We start from the raw sequence: 21,781 nt of genomic DNA, 5'->3' as shown, positions 1-21,781 counted from the left end.
TCGTGTCATCCCTTACGCCATTTTGGCCTCACACGATGCATCTCATCCTCGAGTATTCCGCCGGTCCATTTTTCACCATTGGATTACGACACTAATAATGGTTGGATTGTGCCCCCGCATCATCCCTTACGTCATCTTCGTCTCACACGTGCGTCTAGTCCTCTTTGCATCGTCTCACACGACACACGCACATCTCAAGTTGCCAACCTCTTGCACGAGCAAGCACCAACGCCCTCGTGCAGGTCACAGTTGGACCCCGTGATGTCGTCGCACATCAGGACCTTAGGGCGCCGTTGCGCAGAAGGTCTTCCCCATCATCGCCATGTTTGCATCACCGTAAAAAGGGAATCGCTGGCCACCAGTCCACCTCTACAGTCGCATCATCGCCGCCTGCCCCGGCCGCACGCATTGTTGCTGTCGTCGCAGCACAGGCACACGCCATAGCCTGGTCTCCGGTTGTTGCAGGGTCGCCACAGGTTGCAGCTTTAGGACACATGTCGTGGCACGGTCCGACACCGATTATAGCCTTTTCTGTTGGAAATACGCCCTAAAGACAATAATAAATTGGTTATTATTATTTTTCCTTGCTCATGACAATCGTTTATTATCCATGCTAGAATTGTATTGATAGGAAACTCAGATACATGTGTGGATACATAGACAACACCATGTCCCTAGTAAGCCTCTAGTTGACTAGCTCGTTGATCAATAGATGGTTACGGTTTCCTGACCATGGACATTGGATATCGTTGATAACGGAATCACATCATTAGGAGAATGATGTGATGGACAAGACCCAATCCTAAGCCTAACACAAGATCGTGTAGTTCGTATGCTAAAGCTTTTCTAATGTCAAGTATCATTTCCTTAGACCATGAGATTGTGCAACTCCCGAAAACCGTAGGAGTGCTTTGGGTGTGCCAAACATCACAACATAACTGGGTGGCTATAAAGGTGCACTACGGGTATCTCCGAAAATGTCTGTTGGGTTGGCACGAATCGAGACTGGGATTTGTCACTCCGTGTAATGGAGAGGTATCTCTGGGCCCACTCGGTATAACATCATCATAATGTGCACAATGTGACCAAGGAGTTGATCACGGGATGATGTGTTACAGAACGAGTAAAGAAACTTACTGGTAACGAGATTGAACAAGGTATGGGGATACCTATGATCGAATCTATGGCAATTATCGTACCGATAGACAAAGGGAATTGTGTACGGAATTGATTGAATCCTTGACATCGTGGTTCATCCGATGAGATCATCGTGGAGCATGTGGGAGCCAACATGGGTATCCAGATCCCGCTGTTGGTTATTGATCGGAAAGTTGTCTCGGGCATATCTGTATGACTCCCGAGCCCGTAAGGTCTACACACTTAAGGTTCGATGACGCTAGGGTTATAGGGAATAGATGTACGTGGTTATCGAATATTGTTCGGAGTCCCGGATGAGATCCCGGACGTCACGAGGAGTTCCGGAATGGTTCGGAGGTAAAGATTTATATATGGAAAGTCATCATACGGTCACCGGAATAATTCAGGGAGTTACCGGTATTGTACCGGGACCACCGAAGGGGTTCCGGGGGTCCACCGGGAGGGTTCACCTGCTCCGGAGGGCCCTATGGGCTGTGTGTGAAGAGGGACCAGCCCCTTAATGGGCTGGGCGCCTCCCCCCTAGGACCCAGGCGCCTAGGGTTTGGGGGAACCCTAAAGGGGGCGCCCTCCTTGCCTTGGGGGGCAAGGCAAAACCCCCTGGCCGCCGCCTCTTCTCGGATTGGATCTAAAGGGGCCAGCCTCCCTCTCCCTTGCCCCTATATATATGTGGGGGTAGACCTGGGAATAGTTTGGACTTGAAACCTTAGTTTCAGTTTGGTTTTCCTATTGGGTTGTGTTTGGTTGGTGTAAATGGGCTGAGAATTTAAAACAGGTGTGATTTGGAATTTATCAAACACTGAATTTGACTGGTTTGATCTAGACACAAACGAGTTGATCTCAAACCGTTTCAATTTGTGGACATAACCCAGTCTCTCGACTAAATTGTACGAGACGGCCAGCTTCAGTTCACTGCACTCCAGCTTACGTACTACATAGTTCAATCTATTCCATTCATTAATGTCCTGATGGAGTACGAGCGACCAGAGGAGGATCGCCAAGGCTACGACCAGTCGGCGGCAAGCCGGTGCCGGAGCTCTCCGTAGACCATGGTCGTCGACGTGGCCGGTTTCGACGCCTCCGGCCCAAACTCCCTTGCCAGCGCCGACTGTCTGTCTGACGAGCGCACAGCCGCTGCAGACTGGAGTGTCTCATACATGTGGGCGGCAATGGCATCGAGAGTGAACCTCATCGACGCAGTGCACTAGCCCGCCTCCGGCTGCGGACCATGTGCGCTGGTCGGCGCACTCGCCGCCTCGCCCGTGTACGTTCTTGTCACCAAAAGCTTCGCGGTGCATGTCAGCTGCTCGCGCCGGCTCCTTGACATCCTATCCCTCGGACTAGGTGTTCTGGTGCCCAGTGCCCACGCTCGAGCGCCGCCTCCACCTCACGGCGCTACTATCCGTCGAGGATGACCTACTACTTGAAGCTGAAGATCAACTACTATGCGCGGCGCCCATAGCCAGAGCTGTTGGTCGGTGTGGAAGCGCACGCGGACGCTAGTGCGCTGTTCTCCATCCTCACGGGCCTGGTTGACTAGCACCCAACTTTTTGTGTCCATGGTTTTAGATTGCAGTTTCAACCTACAAACGGAAAATGGTTTGGTTGGGCTGGGTGGAAAATGCACGTAGTTTGGTTTGGTCTGGATTATGGTGGTTAAAGTTTGGACTGGATTGGTCTGAATGAAAGAGGCTGAGTGGTATATATGGTTTGGGCTGGTTTCAATCTGGTTTTGAAACTATTCACAGGTTTATGTGGAGGGTAGGAGGGCAGCCGCAACCAAGTTCTGGCGCAGCCCCCCTCTCCGAAGTCCTTCTCTTCTCCCGCGGTGTTTGGCGAAGCCCTGCAAGATTACCACGCTCCTCCTTCACCACCACGCCGTCGTGCTGCTGCTGGATGGAGTCTTCCCCAACCTCTTCTTCTCCCCTTGCTGGATCAAGACATGGGAGACGTCACCAGGCTGCACGTGTGTTGAACGCGGAGGCGCCGTTGTTTGGTGCTTAAATCGGAATCAATCGCGATCTGAATCGCTGCGAGTACGACTCCTTCATCCGCATTCTTGCAACGCTTCTGCTTAGCGATCTACAAGGGTATGTAGATGCACTCCCCTTCCCCTCGTTGCTAGATTACTCCATAGATTGATCTTGGTGATGCGTAGGAAATTTTAAATTTCTGCTTCGATCCCCAACAGTGGCATCATGAGCTAGGTCTATGCGTAGTTTCTATGCACGAGTAGAACACAAGTTATTGTGGGCGTCGATTTTGTCAATTTACTTGCCGTTACTAGTCTTATCTTGATTCGGCGGCATCGTGGGATGAAGCGGTCCGGACCGACCTTACACGTACTCTTACGTGAGACAGGTTCCACCGACTGACATGCACTAATTGCATAAGATGGCTAGCGGGTGTCTGTCTCTCCCACTTTAGTCGGATCAGATTCAATGAAAAGGGTCCTTATGAAGGGTAAATAGAAATAGGCATATCACGTTGTGGTTTTGGCGTAGGTAAGAAACTTTCTTGCTAGAAACCTATAGCAGCCACGTAAAAATTTGCAACAACAATTAGATGACGTCTAACTTGTTTTTGCAGCATATGTCTTGTGATGTGATATGGCCAAAAGGATGTGATGAATGATATATGTGATGTATGAGATTGATCATGTTCTTGTAATAGGAATCACGACTTGCATGTCGATGAGTATGAAAACCGGCAAGAGCCATGGGAGTTGTCTTAATTTATTTATGACCTGCGTGTCAACTTAAACGTCATGTAATTACTTTACTTTATTGCTAAAACGTTAGCCATAGTAGTAGAAGTAATAGTTGACGAGACGACTTCATGAAGACACGATGATGGAGATCATGATGTCATGCCGTTGACGATGATGATCATGGAGCCCCGAAGATGGAGATCAAAAGGAGCAAAATGTTATTGGCCATATCATGTCACTATTTGATTGCATGTGATGTTTATCATGTTTTACATCTTATTTGCTTAGAACGACGGTAACTTAAACAAAATGATCCCTCGCAATAATTTCAAGAAAGTGTTCCCCCTAACTGTGCACCGTTGCGAAGGTTCGTTGTTTTGAAGCACCATGTGATGATAGGGTGTGATAGATTCCAACGTTCGAATACAACGGGTGTAAGCCAGATTTACACACGTAATACACATAGGTTGACTTGACGAGCCTAGCATGTACAGACATGGCCTCGAAACACGGAAGACCGAAAGGTCGAACATGAGTCGTATAGAAAATACGATCAACATGAAGATGTTCACCGATGATGACTAGTCCGTCTCACGTGATGATCGGACACGACCTAGTTGACTCGGATCATGTATCACTTAGATGACTAGAGGAATGTCTATCTGAGTGGGAGTTCATTAAATAATTTGATTAGATGAACTTAATTATCATGAACATAGTCTAAATTGTCTTTGCAAATATGTTGTAGATAAATAGCTCACATTGTAGCTCCCTGTTTCCATACGTTCCTAGAGAAAGACTAAGTTGAAAGATATTGTAAGCCATGATGCGGATTGGGTCCGTAGTCCGAGGAGTGTCCTCACTGCTACACAGAAGGCTTACATCTTTGATGCACTGCTCGATGTGCAAACCCTTACAACGTCGTCTGTGGATGTTGTGAACACCTGACAGACACATCCTGATGACTACTTGATAGTTTAGTGCACCATACTTTATGACTTAGAGTCGGGATTCCAATGACGTTTTGAACGCCATAAGACATATGAGATGTTCCAAGAGCTGAAATTGGGATTTCAGGCTCATGCCCGTGTTGAGAGGTATGAGACCTCTGACAAGTTCTTTTGCCAACAAGATGGAGGAGAATAGCTCAGCTAGTGAACATGTGCTCAGAATGTCTGGGTGCTACAATCACTTAAATCAGGTGGGAGTTAAACTTCCAGATAAGATAGTGATTGATAGAGTTCTCTAGCCACTATCACTAAGCTACTAGATCTTCATGATGAACTATGCCATGCAAGGGATGGAGTTGATCCCGGAGCTGTTCGCGGTGCTTAAGACCGCAAAAGGTAGAAATCAAGAAGGAGCATCAAGTGTTGATGGTTTAACAAGACCACTGGTTTCAAGAAGGGCAAGGGCTAGAAGGGAAACTTCATGGATGACAAACCAGTTGCTGCTCCAGTGAAGGAACCCAAGGTTGAACCCAAACCCAAGACTAAGTGCTTCTATTGTAAGGGGAACGGTCACTGGTAGCGGAATTACCCCAAATGCATGGTAGATAAGAAGGCTGGCAACTTCAACAAAGTATATACGTGTTATTAATGTGTACCTCACTAGTACTCCTGGTAGCACCTGGGTATTGGATACCGGTTCAGTTGCTATTATTGGTGACTTGAAGCAAAAGCTACGGACTAAATGGAGAATGGCTAAGGGCGAGGTGACGATGTGTGAAGTGTTTCCAAAGTTGATGAGATCACCATCGCACGCTCCATCTGCCTTCGGGATTAGTATTGAACCTAGATAAATGTTATCAGGTGTCTACGTTGAGCATGAATATGATTAGATCATGTTCATTGCAATACGGTTATTCATTTAAGTTAGAGAATAATGGTTATTCTGTTTACATGAATAATACCTTTCATGGTCATGCACCCTATGTGAATGGTTCATTGAATCTCGGTCGTGGTAATACGCATGTTCACGCCAAAAGATGTAGAGTTAATAATGATAGTACCACTTTCTTGTGGCACTGCCACTTAGGTCATATTGGCGTAAGATGCATGAAGAAACTCCATGTCAATGGATGTTTGGAGTCACTTGATTTTGAATCACTTGACACATGCGAGCCATGCTTCATGGGCAGGATGACTAAGACCCCGTTTTCAGGTACAATGAAATGGGCAAGTGACTTGTTGGAAATCATACATGATGATGCGTGTGATCCAATGAGAATTGAAGCGTGCGGTGGATATCACTATTTTCTCATCTTCACTGACGATTTGAGTGGATATAGGTATATTTACTTAATGAAGCACAAGTCTGAAACATTTGAAAAGTTCAAGCGATTTCAGAGTGAAGTTAAGAACCATCATAACAAGAAGATCAAATTCCTACGATCTGATCGATGAGAATTTCTGAGTTATGAGTTTGGAAACCACTTAATACATTGTGGAATTGTTTCACAGTTGAAGCCACCTGGAACACCACAGGGTAATGGTGTGTCCGGACGTCATAATCGAACCCTATGAGATATGGTGCGATCTATGATATCTCTTACCGATCTGCCGTTTTCATTTTGAGGTTATGCGTTAGAGACAGCTGCATTCACTTTAGATAGGACACCATCTAAGTCCGTTGAGACGACGTCATGTGAACATTGGTTTGGCAAGAAACCAAAGTTGTCGTTTCTTAATGTTTGGGGCTGCGATGCTTAAGGCTTCAGCCGGAGAAGCTCGAACCCAAAAGCGGACAAACACATCTTCATAGGATACCCAAAGGTAACAGTTGGGTATACCTTCTATCTCAGATCCGAGGGCAAATTGTTTGTCGCTAAGAACGGGTCCTTTCTCGAGAAGGAGTTTCTCTCAAAAGAATTGAGTGGGAGGAAGATAGAACTTGATGAGGTTGTCTAACCTTTATTTCAACCAGAAAGTGGTGCAACACAGAAAGATGTTTCTGTGGCGCCTATGTCGGTTGAAGAGGAAGTTAATGATAGTGATCATGAAGCTTCGGATCAAGTTGCTATCGAACCTCATAGGTCGACAAGGATATGTACTACTCCTGAGTGGTACGGTAATCCTGTCTTAGATATCATGTTGTTGGACAACAATGAACCTACGAACTATGAAGAAGCAATGGTGGGCCCGTATTTCGACAAATGGTTAGAAGCCATGAAATCCGAGATAGGATCCATGTATCAGAACAAAGCATGGACTTTGGTGGACTTGCCCAATGATCGGCAAGTCATTGAGATAAATGGATCTTTAGGAAGAAGACGGTCGTCGACGGTAATGTTACCGTCTATGAAGCTCGACTTATGGCAAAGAGTCTTTTCACAAGTTCAAGGAGTTGACTACGATGAGATTTTCGCACCCGTAGAAATGTTTAAATCCGTCGGAATCATGTTAGCATTAGCTGTATTTTTCGTTTATGAAATCTGACAGATGGATGTCAAAACAAGTTTTCTTACCAGTTTTCGTAAGAAAGAGTTGTATGTGATACAATCAAAGTTTTGTCGATCCTAAGGATGCTAAAAGGTATGCTGGCTCCAGCGATCCTTCTATGGACTAGAGCAAGCATCTCGGAGTCAGAATATATGCTTTGATGGAGTGATCAAAGCTTTTAGGTTTATACAATGTTTGCTAGAAACTTGTATTTACAAGAAAGTGAGTGGGAGCACTACAACATTTCTGATAAGTATACGTGGATGACATATTGTTGATTCAAAATAATGTAGAATTTCTGGAAAGCATAAACGGTTGTTTGAAGAGTGATTTTCAAAGGAAGACCTGGATAAAGCTGCTTACATATTGGGCATCAAGATCTATAGAGATAGATCAAGACGCCCGATGATACTTTCAAAGAACGCACACCTTGACATGTTTTTGAAGGAGTTCAAAATAGACCAGTCAAAGAAGGGGTTCTTACCTGAGTTGTAAGGTGTGAAGTTGAGTAAGACTCAAAGATTGACCACGACAGAAGAAAGAGGAAGGACGAAGGTCATCCCCTATGCTTTTGTCATAGGCTCTATGCGGTATGCCATGCTGAGCACCGCACCAGATGTGTGCCTTGCCACATGTCTGGCAAGAGGGAACAAAGGTGATCTAGGAGTGGATCACCAGATAGCGGTCAAAATTATCCTTAGAGGAATAAGGAAATGTTTCTCGGTTATGGAGGTGATAAAGAGTTCGACGTAAAGAGTTACGTCGATGCAAGCTTAACACCTATCCGGATAGATCTGAGTAGAGATACCGGATATGTATAATGGAGCAACAATTTGGAATAGCTCCAAATGAAACGTGGTAGCAGCATCTACGATATGGCATTTTTCTGAATGGTATGAACCATTTTCTTAAACCCCACCAACATTCTTTTACATTGTCTATACATTTTGCTTATGTGATGAACATTTTTTGAAATGTGTGAACAATGTCTTTAAAGGTCACATACATTATTTTTGAATGGTGTGGTTTTCAAAAAGCAACCAACCATTTTTTGGAGGAAAAACTTTATTTTTGCTACTATAGCTTTTACCCATTTTGCTTATGCCACTCACTTTTTCCCCTCTTATCTTTTGATAGTGTATCACAAAGGCCATTTTTGTGGCACAAGCAATATGTGTTCATTTCACTTTTGCCATTCTTAACTTTTGATAATGTATCACAATTTGTCACTTTGAACATTTTGCTTTTGCCACATAATGGCAATTGTGATGTATTGTCAAAAGCTAAGAGGGACAAAAGTGAAATGCCTAATTTTAGAGTGACATAAGCAAAGTGGACAAAAACTAGAGTGGCAAAAGCAAAGTTTTTCCCTTTTTTTGAAGCGTGTGAACAATTTTTAAATATGACAAACATTTTTTTGAATGGTATGAACATTTTTTAAATGGTACAAACATTTTTGAAAAGGTGAGAAAAGAAGGGGAATAAAGAAGAAACACAACAAATGTACTACCGAACAATAGTTTGTAGCAACTAATGGGCCGTCCCACTACGACATCGCTAGAGGCAAACATTCGCTGCACACAAGACAAAGTCGTGCCCTAGCAACAATCGCTCATGGGTATGCCCCGCTGCCGTGTCCGGACGGCTACCGCGACGGTGCCGGAGGCACGGGCCTCCCGCATGACGGCGGTGGAGGTGGTTCCCTCCCGCTCGGCCTTGGTGCTGCTGCTCCCGTCGCTTGGATCTTCTCTCCGGACTTCTAGGCCTCGTGGTGGTGCTCGCAGCGAGATGGCGTTGGTGGCAGCGCAACCGTGATGGTGCATGGTTGGGCGGTGGTTTGGCTGGTCGGCTCCGGTCGGCTGGTGGGGTTTGGCGTGCGGGAGAAATCCTTGCCGGTTCGTCCAGCTCCGATGCGGTGACACCGGCGGGTGCCACTATCCCTTCTTGGAGGGTGTCGGTTGTAGCTACCCCCCACCTCCCTCCGCGTACTGGAGGAAACCCTAGGACTTGTCCGGGCAGCATCGTCGTGGGCGTCGCATCCCTTCTTGAAGGCGCTGCTTAGTTCGCGGTAGATCGGAGCCTCGGGCTGTGATGGTTTGTTTCTGGAGGGTGCAGCGGTCGCGGGTCTTCCGCGCTTTGTCGAGCTGCCGCTGTTGGCATTTATTTCTTTTTCTTTTTCTTTGGGCTTGATGTGCTGCTCGCCCCAGCATTGCGATGTGTAGAATGGTGGTTTGCTTTGGAATACAAAGCGGGGAAACCCTTTTTCGGTGAAGAGAATTTTTTCGAAAAAAAAACTAAAAATAACGAGCTAGCTCCCACTCTACTATAGCACTAATTTTTTTTGCGGGGTACTATAGCACTAAAATGACCCCTAAAAATACTATAGCACAAAAAATGCTAGGAGAGCTACATTGCTAGCGTGGTGGCAAACTTGTCTTGGTCAAGACAACACTCACAATGATGTCGAGTTTTGCGATGGTGCCAATGGGCCTCCGTACGTGCAAGATAATTTCTGAAACAGGGAAGCTTTTACTAATGATTCTTGTTATAAAAGGGGAAAAGATGCAGAGGGAGTCCATTGGTTATTAGCATCGTGAGATAGCATTCTCGCTTGGAGTGTTACAGGTAAAGCGCCGTCCGCGACCGATGCATGGTTTCGTGGCCCTGGCAAGCGTATGTTAATGCATCAATGATCGATCCCTTGATCCTCAAAAAAAGAAAAAAAAAAGATCGATCCCTGGGAGGCTTGGACACAGGCACGCCGCACACCACGTTTGGTACCGTGAAACGCATACGCGACCGGGCAGGCACACGCGCTCTCTGTTCACATACGAATCACGCGGACGCGTTGGTCCTGGACCGGATCCTATCCTTCTTCAACTAGTAAATGTGTACGTGCAAGGCACGTAAATTTTAGGTTCAGTTATCTTGTCAGTACCATGCAACAAATCCCAAGTGATTCATAGTCTTTCAAACACAACTTAGTATTACTTGACACACAATTCTCAGTGCAAATTTATAAATAATGTATGCAGATATCAATAGAAAACCTAGAGTATGAATGACAGATATTTCAGCAAGCAATACTTGCCCTTGAGAGAAGGCTATATATTATGTATTCTGCGTTCGATGTTATGTATTCTGCGTTCGATGTTTCTTAGTATTGCCGGCAAAGAGAGAAGGCTATATATTATAGGTCTGCACGCCTCTTTCGTGGCAAATATTAAGTTTGTACACCACCATACACATGTAGGCCTGAGACAGGCCTCTACACAACTTCTTGTAAAAAAATATTACAACAAACGAAAACATCGATCATGTACCAGGGTTAACATGTTTATAACTTAACATGTCAACTTACATTGCATTTTGTTCAGTGTTGGCTTTAGAATACAACTATTATTACACCACACATCCAAGTTACTCCCTCCGTTCGGAATTAACCGTTCAAGAAATGAATGTATCTAGATGTATTTTAGTTGTAGATACATCCATTTTTGTGACAAGTAATTCCGAACGGAGGGAGTACATTGGAAGAGTACGTAAGTGTCCCAAGGAGACAAACCCTTCTCTTGGAATGCACAGAGACACATAGCACACATAGCTTCATTTGGCATCCAGCCATTATTCAACACAAATCATCATGAATAAAATCTCTGGCCCAGCACACATGTTTTACTTGGTGCATTTGAAAGCAAATCCTCGTCTCAACCTATGTCAATACCTGAAAGTAGGCTGGAGACAGTTGCACCAGCCCTTTTTTGTGTCCTCTTCACGGCCTGAGGTTGCGGATGCAGCAGCAGCGGCGGCGTGAAGTCATACCTGAATCTTCTTTATAAAATTAGAACCGGAGGGCATTGTCTCTCTCACACCACCAGGGGCAGCTCCATCTCTTCCTACAAATGGGTTAACAAATGTACCGAATCCGCCGTGGTTAATTGTGCAAGCAAGTAACCAGGGATGGGGCACATATCTCGTCCTCAAACCGCAAGTAACCAGGGGATGGTTGAGTGTTAAGGTTTCATTCCATTCGTAGTATAAGTTATGTTATGTTCTGTTTTCAGAAAAAGTGGGAGTATCGGTTCCACAGAAATCTACTCATCAGATGATATCCATGTGCGCCTGCTGAATTCCGCTGTTTCTTTGTTGGGATCTTATCTCAGTGGCTGAAACCTGTGCTCTTGGACAGAGATCTTTGAAAAGAAATCATGGCATTATTATTCAATTGAAAACAGAGATCATGCTTACAGTTTACAGTACCACAATTCTATATTTTCAGCTGAGTTTGAAATACCTTTTCTTCCAGGTGTGGATGTTTGCCTTGCCCATTCGGCAATGCCATTCCTCTCTCCTAAGTTTCACTGACATGTAGATGTATATATTTTCCTTGTAGTAGTTCTTCATCTCTTGAAAAATGTCCAGTGCAGATAGATTTTCAGTTAGCATGGCAAAAGGGCAAATCTCTAGCAATCTATGAGTGCTATTTTCTAGTACAAGGTTACAAACAACTTGAGAAAAGCAAAGAATGACTTACGAAAATCCTCAATTTGAGGTGAGATAGTAAATGCAAATGCAACATGAGAGTTGTTGTTACTGAAGAAGGACTACAGGAAATGCTACAAGATCAACGGAAATTAAAAAAGGCGTTCTTTTTATCACTACAGAAGAATCAAATAACAAAACTGAGAATATATATATATATATATATATATATATATATATATATATATATATATATATATATACTCTGTATAGAAACATTGCACACAGTCACTTAATTCTCCGATCAGTAACTCTCTATTTGAATCTCTCATATTATAGTCTCACTAATCTATACATAAGAAAAGTAATGTTGGTTTCAAACCATGAAAATTTATGTATAGATAAAAAGGGGCAGGGGATACGTTAAACACTCAGGGCCTCTTTGATTCACAGGATTGTCAAAATGAAGGAATAGGAAAAATGCAGGAATAGGGTGACATGTCCCATAGTATCCTACAGGATTTGAAAGAATGTTTGATAGCATAGGAAAAACAAAGGAATTCTACAAAGAGGTTTAAGTGGATGGAAATTTTCCTCCAAAATGTAGTACAAATGGATCATATGGAAAAATTCCTAAGGATGCCAATCCTACGAATCAAACGAGCATCACAGGAAAAATTCCTAAGGGTTTAAATCCTCCAAAAATTCTATGCAATTCCTTTGAATCAAAGGAGCCCTCATTCATGTAATAAAATCATAGGAATCTACTCACATCCTTGGTGTTCAAATGAACATACTGTGGAGAGCAACCAGGAACTACCCGTACCTTACTGTTCGGGGCATCCAAAATTCATAAGATGCTGATGTGAGCTTCTGCTAAAAAAAGGAATCCAGCTTAATAGAGTATGATAATTTTCTCAATAGCAGACTGACAAATCAATGGTAGCGTTAATCACACCATTACTTCATTCATTTTAGGAATACTGAAAACACCACACCGTATTGATTCCTTGGAGTTGTTGCCTGTACAACTTTGTAGGCTCCCATTAAATGGTCCCTGTTTGCCATCAAGACATCTTAAAGAAAACATGTCATGAAGTTGTAAGATACTAAGATGGACAAGTAATTTCCGAATGAAGATTTGAACACACACCTGCACTGCATCCATGTCATGCATCTCTATACACAAAAAGAATTGTCATATGCAAGAGATGCAGAATTGCTTCGTAGTACTGGCATCACATCACAGTTTTCCAACCTGTTCACATAAACTCAGAAGTTTATTTTAATTTTAACAACTCAATTATTATAATAAATAAAAGGTGCACCTTAAGACAAGTTACTTGCAATAGAACATTATCAATGAGACATAAAGTGCAAGAATGTAATTACACTGAAATGCTTCAGACGTCGCTCCATATTTTTCATCCTTTGTCGTCTTATCAATAACTGAAGTTTCTTAGGCAAAGTATGTGAAGCTCAGATTCACATGCTCAAAACCAATCTCTCAAATATGGAAACAAAATGGTGCATGGAACCAAGAATGCATACACTTTTGTGTTCTGAGGATTTTATCAGGATAGTATACACACTTAAAACAGAAATACTTATGTTATTCCGTGGCATTATCTCTCCGTTCATCAATTTCAAAGGAGAAAAATAACCAACTGTCAGATATGATATGTGATTTTGTTAGCAGACATGAAGTAATTGATCCACATGTACTCTTTGTTGTAGAAGAAAGCGAGTCAGGAAGCACGTGATACTTACATCACATGTGAAGAAGGAAGCACATATGAGGGATGAAATACTTCCACTTCTTGGCACAGGACGGTGGTCGTTTGCAGCAGATTTCGACTAAGTACTCGGCGATCTTCCCTATGGTGAGTGCGACAGCAACATCTGCAAGTTGATGAGGAGATAGGGGCGATGGAGGGCAGAACGGCCAGCAGGGAGGAGATCGGTGCGGATCTCAAACTGGCACGGAGCAGAGGGCTCCGCGCCGCAGGCTCATTCGCCGGCGGCTGCCCTGCATGCACCCACTTCGTGCTTAGGGAGTAGACCAGTGTGACCGGAGAGCCGAGGGATGCAGGCGCCGCAGCGCCACTGGATCGATCGATCGCGGCCTCGTTCGCTAGCGGCCGCCCTGCATGCGCCCGCCTCGTGCTGAGGGAGGAGATCGGCATGGCCGGAGAGGCGAGGGGGAGCGGGCACCGCCGCGCCGTGGGAGACTTGTGCGGCCCGAGAGGCTAGCACTAATTTTGGGGTTAGATTAGACGGAGGTTAGCGCTAATTTCGTTTTGGCGTGAGATTTGATGGATGTTAGCGCTAATTTCGGCAACGTGGGTGCAGTGAACCTATCGTTCGCTTCTGGCAGAGTTTTCGTCCGCACTAAGAAATTGCTAAACGTAGCTTTGGCCGAGAGTTAGTTTTATTTTTACGGTTAGATCTAATTAAGTGATCCTAATCATGGGGCTGTTATTGATTCGTGTTGTTATGTGTAGCTTAGGCTGGGTACACTTGGCGAGGGGAAAACGGGCTATATACAGCAGCGGGTATGTTGGATCGTAATCTCTACTCCTAATGTCTAAGTACGTAAGTCGTTCGTTCGTTTCGTTCGTTCACCCTTCCATCGATCTCCTCCCACCAGGCGATATCTCCCCCCATCGATTTTTTTCTCCCTCCGAAAACCAAGACCGGTTTTAATTCATGCATCACGAGAACCAAACCAACCCTTCCATCCCCTTCCATATAAAACACCAATCCTTCCATCCTTCCCTTCCATATAAGACGCTAATCAAATCATCATCATCGTCATTCGTAGGTCGTTTCCTTCGTTCGTTAGCTCCTCACCTCGATAGATCCCACCGATTTTGTTTATCCCAATCGATTCCTTTCGCTCCCCACCTTCCGGTTTTACGTGACTTGCCTAAATCTATCGATTCCTTCCCCTCCTCACCGATTTTTTCCGCCGAGAAACAAAATCAGCATACAATCCCTCGTATTCCTGTAAGGTAAGTTTCTCCAGAAAAATCAGGACAAGATACGATTTGATTACGTGATGCACTAGGTAAAAAGAGCGCTGCCTCCGACCAGACTACACTGCCCCTCATCAGTACCTAGCAACCCTAATCTCAACCCATGCTTCTAGCCAGTCCCGATTTCCATCCTATCATTTTGTTGCGGCTTTCTCATGGTACTTTCGTTGATGGTGGGCGCGCAACAAGACCTCGTCTCCGGTGGCCAGACGGACTCCTCGTCTACGGCGGCGGCAAGACAAAACCTCGTCGCCTGTGGCCGGACGGACTCTTTATCTGTGGCGGTCGCGCGACGGAACCTTGTCGTCGGCAGCCGCGTGGCCACTCGGCAAAGATGCATCGATCGAGCTGCTCGATCTGTGGCGCTGCACTACCTCACGTCATCGAACTGCCGTCCAGTACGGTTATTCTGGTGTCGGCTCACGTGATATGTCCGTCGAGGACTCTTCCGATCATGATGATTGTGAGATGAATACCAAGACGTGATATGCCCATGTTGCAGGCCTTCCGATCACTAGCTCACGTCGTGCATAGTCCTAATGTCTAAGTACGTAAGTCGTTCGTTCGTTTCGTTCGTTCACCCTTCCATCGATCTCCTCCCACCAGGCGATATCTCCCCCCATCGATTTTTTTCCTCCCTCCGAAAACCAAGACCGGTTTTAATTCATGCACGAGAACCAAACCAATCCTTCCATCCCCTTCCATATAAAACACCAATCCTTCCATCCTTCCCTTCCATATACGACGCTAATCAAATCATCATCATCGTCATCCGTAGGTCGTTTCCTTCGTTTGTTAGCTCCTCACCTCGATAGATCCCACCGATTTTGTTTATCCCAATCGATTCCTTTCGCTCCCCACCTTCCGGTTTTACGTGACTTGCCTAAATCTATCGATTCCTTCCCCTCCTCACCGATTTTTTCTGCCGAGAAACAAAATCAGCATACAATCCCTCGTATTCCTGTAAGGTAAGTTTCTCCAGAAAAATCAGGACAAGATACGATTTGATTACGTGATGCACTAGGTAAAAAGAGCGCTGCCTCCGACCAGACTACACTGCCCCTCATCAGTACCTAGCAACCCTAATCTCAACCCATGCTTCTAGCCAGTCCCGATTTCCATCCTATCATTTTGTTGCGGCTTTCTCATGGTACTTTCGTTGATGGTGGGCGCAAAACAAGACCTCGTCTCTGGTGGCCAGACGGACTCCTCGTCTACGGCGGCGGCAAGACAAAACCTCATCGCCTGTGGCCGGACGGACTCTTTATCTGTGGCGGTCGCGCGACGGAACCTTGTCGTCGGCAGCCGCGCGGCCACTCGGCAAAGATGCATCGATCGAGCTGCTCGATCTGTGGCGCTGCACTACCTCACGTCATCGAACTGCCGTCCAGTACAGTTATTCCGGTGTCGGCTCACGTGATATGTCCGTCGAGGACTCTTCCGATCATGATGATTGTGAGATGAATACCAAGACGTGATATGCCCATGTTGCAGGCCTTCCGATCACTAGCTCACGTCGTGCATAGTCCGGTGGTAGGTGGATTGATCGACTCCAGACTCCGATATGCTAGGTGTTCGTTTTAGACTTTTGCAATGCCAATGTCTGACGATAGTATTAGTTCTACAACACAGGCAATTGGAGTTAGCACTTAGCAATGAGCTCATGTGTGTTAGCCAATATTACTAGATGCATCTTGACTGCCCCCGCCGATGAGGTCTTTGAGGAGTCCACCCCGCCGGCCGCCAGGGACAAGGTCTCGCCCATGAGGTTTTTCGGTGCAGCCACCATCTACGAGCAGGACGACAAGCCATCTTATATGTATATTATGCCTCTTGGATATAGTTTTTTGTGTCCTAAATTTGTTGAACCACCCAGTATTTTATGCCTCTTGGAGAATCCTGTCTCAACCTTTGAGTTTGCAGGTTTTATTGCAATCAAGAAAATTGACTTATGGTCACAAGCATGAAGAGTTTAACCTGTTAATAAACTCATATATATGTTTGTATGAATTTTCGAAACATTCATTTTCTTAAAACACACAGGGTTTTTGATGACTGAGAAAGAGTCAGTTATGTCAACACCATGAGCTATTACCACTGAAAAGAATCATGCTATAGAGTGGCATGTTTTCAGAAATGTTGTAAAAGACAGAGCTTAACTGATTATTGGGTTTGAACTTTAGATATTTTTTGAGGCACGCATAAATATAATATGACATTGATGGTAGAAGTTATGTGAATATGATTTTTTATAAGAAGTTTGATTCTAATGATTTTGCAGGAGCTTGATTGGTGATAATTGTTTTAATGGAAATTATGTGCTAATTATTGCTTGCGATGATGCATATTGCTATGATGGCTAATCAGAGTGATCTTTCATATTGCAACCTGGCAAAAATATAGCTCTGGGATATTGTATGATAAAAAACAGTGAGCTTAACTAAAGAATTTTGCAACTGAAAAAAAATTAGAAGTCATGAGAAGGTTGAGATGTCATTCAGTTGCATCACGTGGTGAGATCGAAGGAGATTTTTGCGAGTGTTATTTTTTATATCACACGAATTGGTGGGTAAATGAAATATATATGTCAACACTGGTTCTATGATCCCTTTTTATGATTCTCTTTCGTTTCTTTTATTAAAGATTTTATTATTATTATGTGTACATATTTTAATAGGATGTCAAACATCCGAGAGTTTATCTATATTGTGTATTGCACCAGATCTCCAAGAAATTGTGACATGTGTGCACAACAAAGATGCTTCAATTTCATCATATGCAATATGTTATACCTATTATTGATCCTTCCTTGACAATTTTTTGGAGGTATAATATAGTTTCCTATTACTGATTTGACGGTGCGGAGCAGTGGCAGCGGTAACATCTGTTGGCCGATTTGGAGGGGAGCAGAATAACGGTGAGCAGCATAGTGTGGACTGGTTCAATGTTAGACAATAGAATCGCCCCAACATTGGCCAAACCGACTGGTTTGAGATCCTTCCATGCTTCCCTAACTATCTTGAAAAGAAGTCCTAGAGGTTTAGAAGAACACTAGAGATTTTATTTTTCAGGTTTTCAATGCTAATACACGTTTCTAAGTTATATAGTGCAAGCAGTTGAGTTGGCTTGAACTTTCATATACAGTACAACTGAAGGTCCTTCTCGAGCGTGTGCATCTTGATGTAACATCATGTAGTTTGTGATGCTGAATCAGTGTTTAGTAGGACCAACTTAGTGCATATGTATTTTGTGTGTACTGACGTGATGCAAATATATTCATGTGTAACGCCAGACAAGGTACAAAGGTACAAAGGTTTCTTTTATTAAATATTTTATTATTATTCTGTGTACATATTTTAATAGGATGTCAAACATCCTAGAGTTTATCTATATTGTGTATTGCACCAGATCACCAAGAAATTGTGACATGTGTGCAGAACAAAGATGCTTCAATTTCATCATATGCAATATGTTATACCTATTATTGATCCTTCCTTGACAATCTTTTGGAGGTATAATATAGTTTCCTATTACTGATTTGACGGTGCGGAGCAGTGGCAGCGGTAACATCTGTTGGCCGATTTGCAGGGGAGCAGAATAATGGTGAGCAGCATAGTGTGGACTGGTTCAATGTTAGACAATAGAATCGCCCCAACATTGGCCAGACCGACTGGTTTGAGATCCTTCCATGCCTCCCTAACTATCTTGAAAAAAAGTCCTAGAGGTTTAGAAGAACACTAGAGATTTTATTTTTCAGGTTTTCAATGCTAATACACGTTTCTAAGTTATATAGTGCAAGCAGTTGAGTTGGCTTGAACTTTCATATAGGAGTACAACTGAAGGTCCTTCTCGAGCGTGTGCATCTTGATGTAACATCATGTAGTTTGTGATGCTGAATCAGTGTTTAGTAGGACCAACTTAGTGCATATGTATTTTGTGTGTACTGACGTGATGCAAATATATTCATGTGTAACGCCGGACAAGGTACAAAGGTAATGTAGATTCAGTGTAATGATTTGATTTTCAAAAAATATTGTGTGTCCTTAGAAAATTTGATGTTCACAAAGTTTGTAATGACAAGTAATGTATGTAAGTGTACTTTATCATACGAATGTTGGTTACCATATGATATTTTCCCCATTATCAATTACTCGAGGATGCGACTGAGTACAATACATGATGGTGACTTGGTCAAAATCCCTTACATCTTTTTCTGTCATCAACGACCAAAAATGTTACAATTACAGTTATCTCCTTAAAATTCAAAATGGGTGTGTTGGTGGGACAGGGATCCTACTGCAGCGGCCCTCATGTCAGTGGCCCAACTACATCTTGCAATACATCAGGGGAGATGCTTCCATGGTGGTGGTGGGGGGGGGGGATTCTGAGCCTGGTGTGGCATTGATAGATTGAGAGCCGAAGATGGAAGAAGAAGAAAAGTAACGATTTAACGATAAAAAGTTGACAATGCTATTGACGTGCATACAATACTAAACATATATGGTTAGCCACAATTGTTGTCAAACTATTAGAATATATTATCTATGCCCCCTTTACAATGCACGGGCAATTTCCTCATTAGGGTGAGGCTTAGGGGGTGGGCATAGCTGGCAGGAGCGACTCTAAAACTTAATCGGTGATGATGCATGGGGTGTGGGGTATCCGCCGGGGTGAGGCTTAGATGGATGTGTGGGCCGACATCCAGCATGGTGGAGGAGGTCGAGGGGAGGGTGGGGTGGCGCTATCCGCCGACCCAGGGGGTGCGTGTGGGGGTGGAGGCAGGAGTTTAGGCCTGGGTAGACCATGGTTGAGGAGGAGGAACCGTCGCGAAACAAGAGGAAGAATGTGTGACGGTGCATGGGGTACCGGGGGGAGGGGGTCGGAGTTGTTCATCGGGCTGAGGCTTAGATGGATGGGTGGGGCGGCAGCCAGCATGGTCCTGGAGGAGGTCGAGGGGAGGGTGGGGCGGCAATATCCACCGGCCGTGGGGGTGGGGGGTGGGGGTGGAGGCAGGAGTTTAGGTCTGGGACTGTGGGTAGGGCATGGTTGAGGAGGAACGTCATGGAACAAGAGAAGAAGGTGCGGGAGGAAGAAGATGAACAGATGACTGCGTACTCCTAACCGTTGGATATTGATTTGATAGACAAAGATAAAAGTGACAGGTGCGAAGAGATTTTCAGGTATCTGACATATAGATGCTCCAGCTGATTTATTTTCAATCATTTGCCCGTAGCAACGCACGTGCATTTAACTAGTATCTCATAACCGCAGACTATGCATATATATTCCGTGACAGAGGAAGATGACCTAGCTACATCCGCCGCCGTCACAACGCCTGCTTTGCATCTAGGACGGATCGAGAGCTCTCAACCGGCGACCGTGGCCAAGGCCGCAGAGGCAGGAGCGATGCCTTCCCTCCGTGCCCTCCCGGAGGAGATCGCGATATGGGAGATCCTCGTCCGCCTGCCCCCCAAAGCCCTCCTCCGCTGCCGCACCGTCTGTCGCGCCTGGCGCCGCATCACCTCCACCCGCGACTTCCTCCTCGCCCACCATGCCCGCCAGCCCGCCCTCCTCCTCCTCGACGACTGCACCAACTATGCAAAAGGCATCTCCGACTCGCTAAACATCATCTGCTTCGACCATCGGGCAGGGGTGGCCACCCCCGACCAGCTCCAGCCCGTCGCCCGACTTACTGCCCAAACCTCCTTTCATCTAGATGCCGCCTTGATGAGGGTCGGCTGCAGAGGCGACAATATCTCCTACTATCATCCGGTTGCCTCCTGCGATGGCCTCCTCATCCTCTGCGTCGAGGGCAGCGGCTTCTTCATCTGCAATCCGGCAACTCGCCAGTATGCTTGCCTCCCGCTCCCTTTGGGTCATGCGTGGTGGCTCCTGGGAATGTACCCTCACCCTTCTACTGACGAGTACAGACTATTGCTCTACTCATACAAGCGTATCACAGACGATGAGCGTCAAGATGCGTGCCACGTCTTGGCATTGGGCTCCGGCCATCCACCGAGGCATATCGGGTTGCCAGATGCGGTTACGCTGGGATTAGACGACCCTCATGTGCTATTCCGTGGTAGCCTGCATTGGTGCACATCTGATTATGACGGAGAATGCAAAACGATTGGGGTGTTCGACACCAGATCTGAATTGTTCCGGGAGATGCGTACTCCCATTGTTGCTTCCTGCATTGACCTGTTTGAAATGGACGACATGTTTGGCGTGGCCATCCTTGATTGTGAGAAAATCATTGATATACGGGTGTTGCAAGACTATGAAAGGGAGATATGGGCCTTAAATCGCCGGATTGAATTGCCCTTTGTGGAGATCAGGGTGCAGTGCGATAAGTATGACACATACATTCGGTCGCCGTTTTATGTGTCTGTCACGCCAGGGGATGGTGAGTTGCTTGTGTTGGTCAAATTTGCCGATTGGCTACTTGTGGTTGGCACGGATGGCAAGTTGGTCGCCACTTTACATCGCAAAGGACTAGATAGTACCTATTTTCAGCTTAAACAATCTCTTGTTTCGCATACCTTCTTTCATACACAAGAGAATTATGTTGTGAATGCTCCACCTTTTATCTGAAGTTTGTTGTATCCTCAAGAGCTGCAATATGTATGAATTGGATCCACTATAAGCTACCAGCTTGTTTGCTGATGCATATTAATCACGAAGCTATGACTGTTATATAGTTGCATGAAATCTATGCTTGTGTTGATATCCTTCCATGCTGAAGAAAGCGACTAATGTGCATCTGATTTTAAGATTATCAAAAGTCATTTCGATTTCTTTTTTCCTGGACTGAAGAATAAGTATATTGCTCTTTTATCTATTTGTCTTTTTATTAGTACTTGCTACTTAATTAGCAATCCAAGCGTGTTGTTTCCTCATTCTAAGCTTGTTCTAGCTTACTAATAAATGTGTGGCAGTTTATCCTCCTAATTTGT

The sequence above is a fragment of the Triticum dicoccoides genome, chromosome 3A (genome assembly GCF_002162155.2).
Source record: "Triticum dicoccoides isolate Atlit2015 ecotype Zavitan chromosome 3A, WEW_v2.0, whole genome shotgun sequence".
Taxonomy (NCBI): Eukaryota; Viridiplantae; Streptophyta; class Magnoliopsida; order Poales; family Poaceae; genus Triticum; species Triticum dicoccoides.
The sequence above is the reverse complement of the archived record's forward strand: the minus strand, read 5'-3'. Positions refer to the sequence as shown.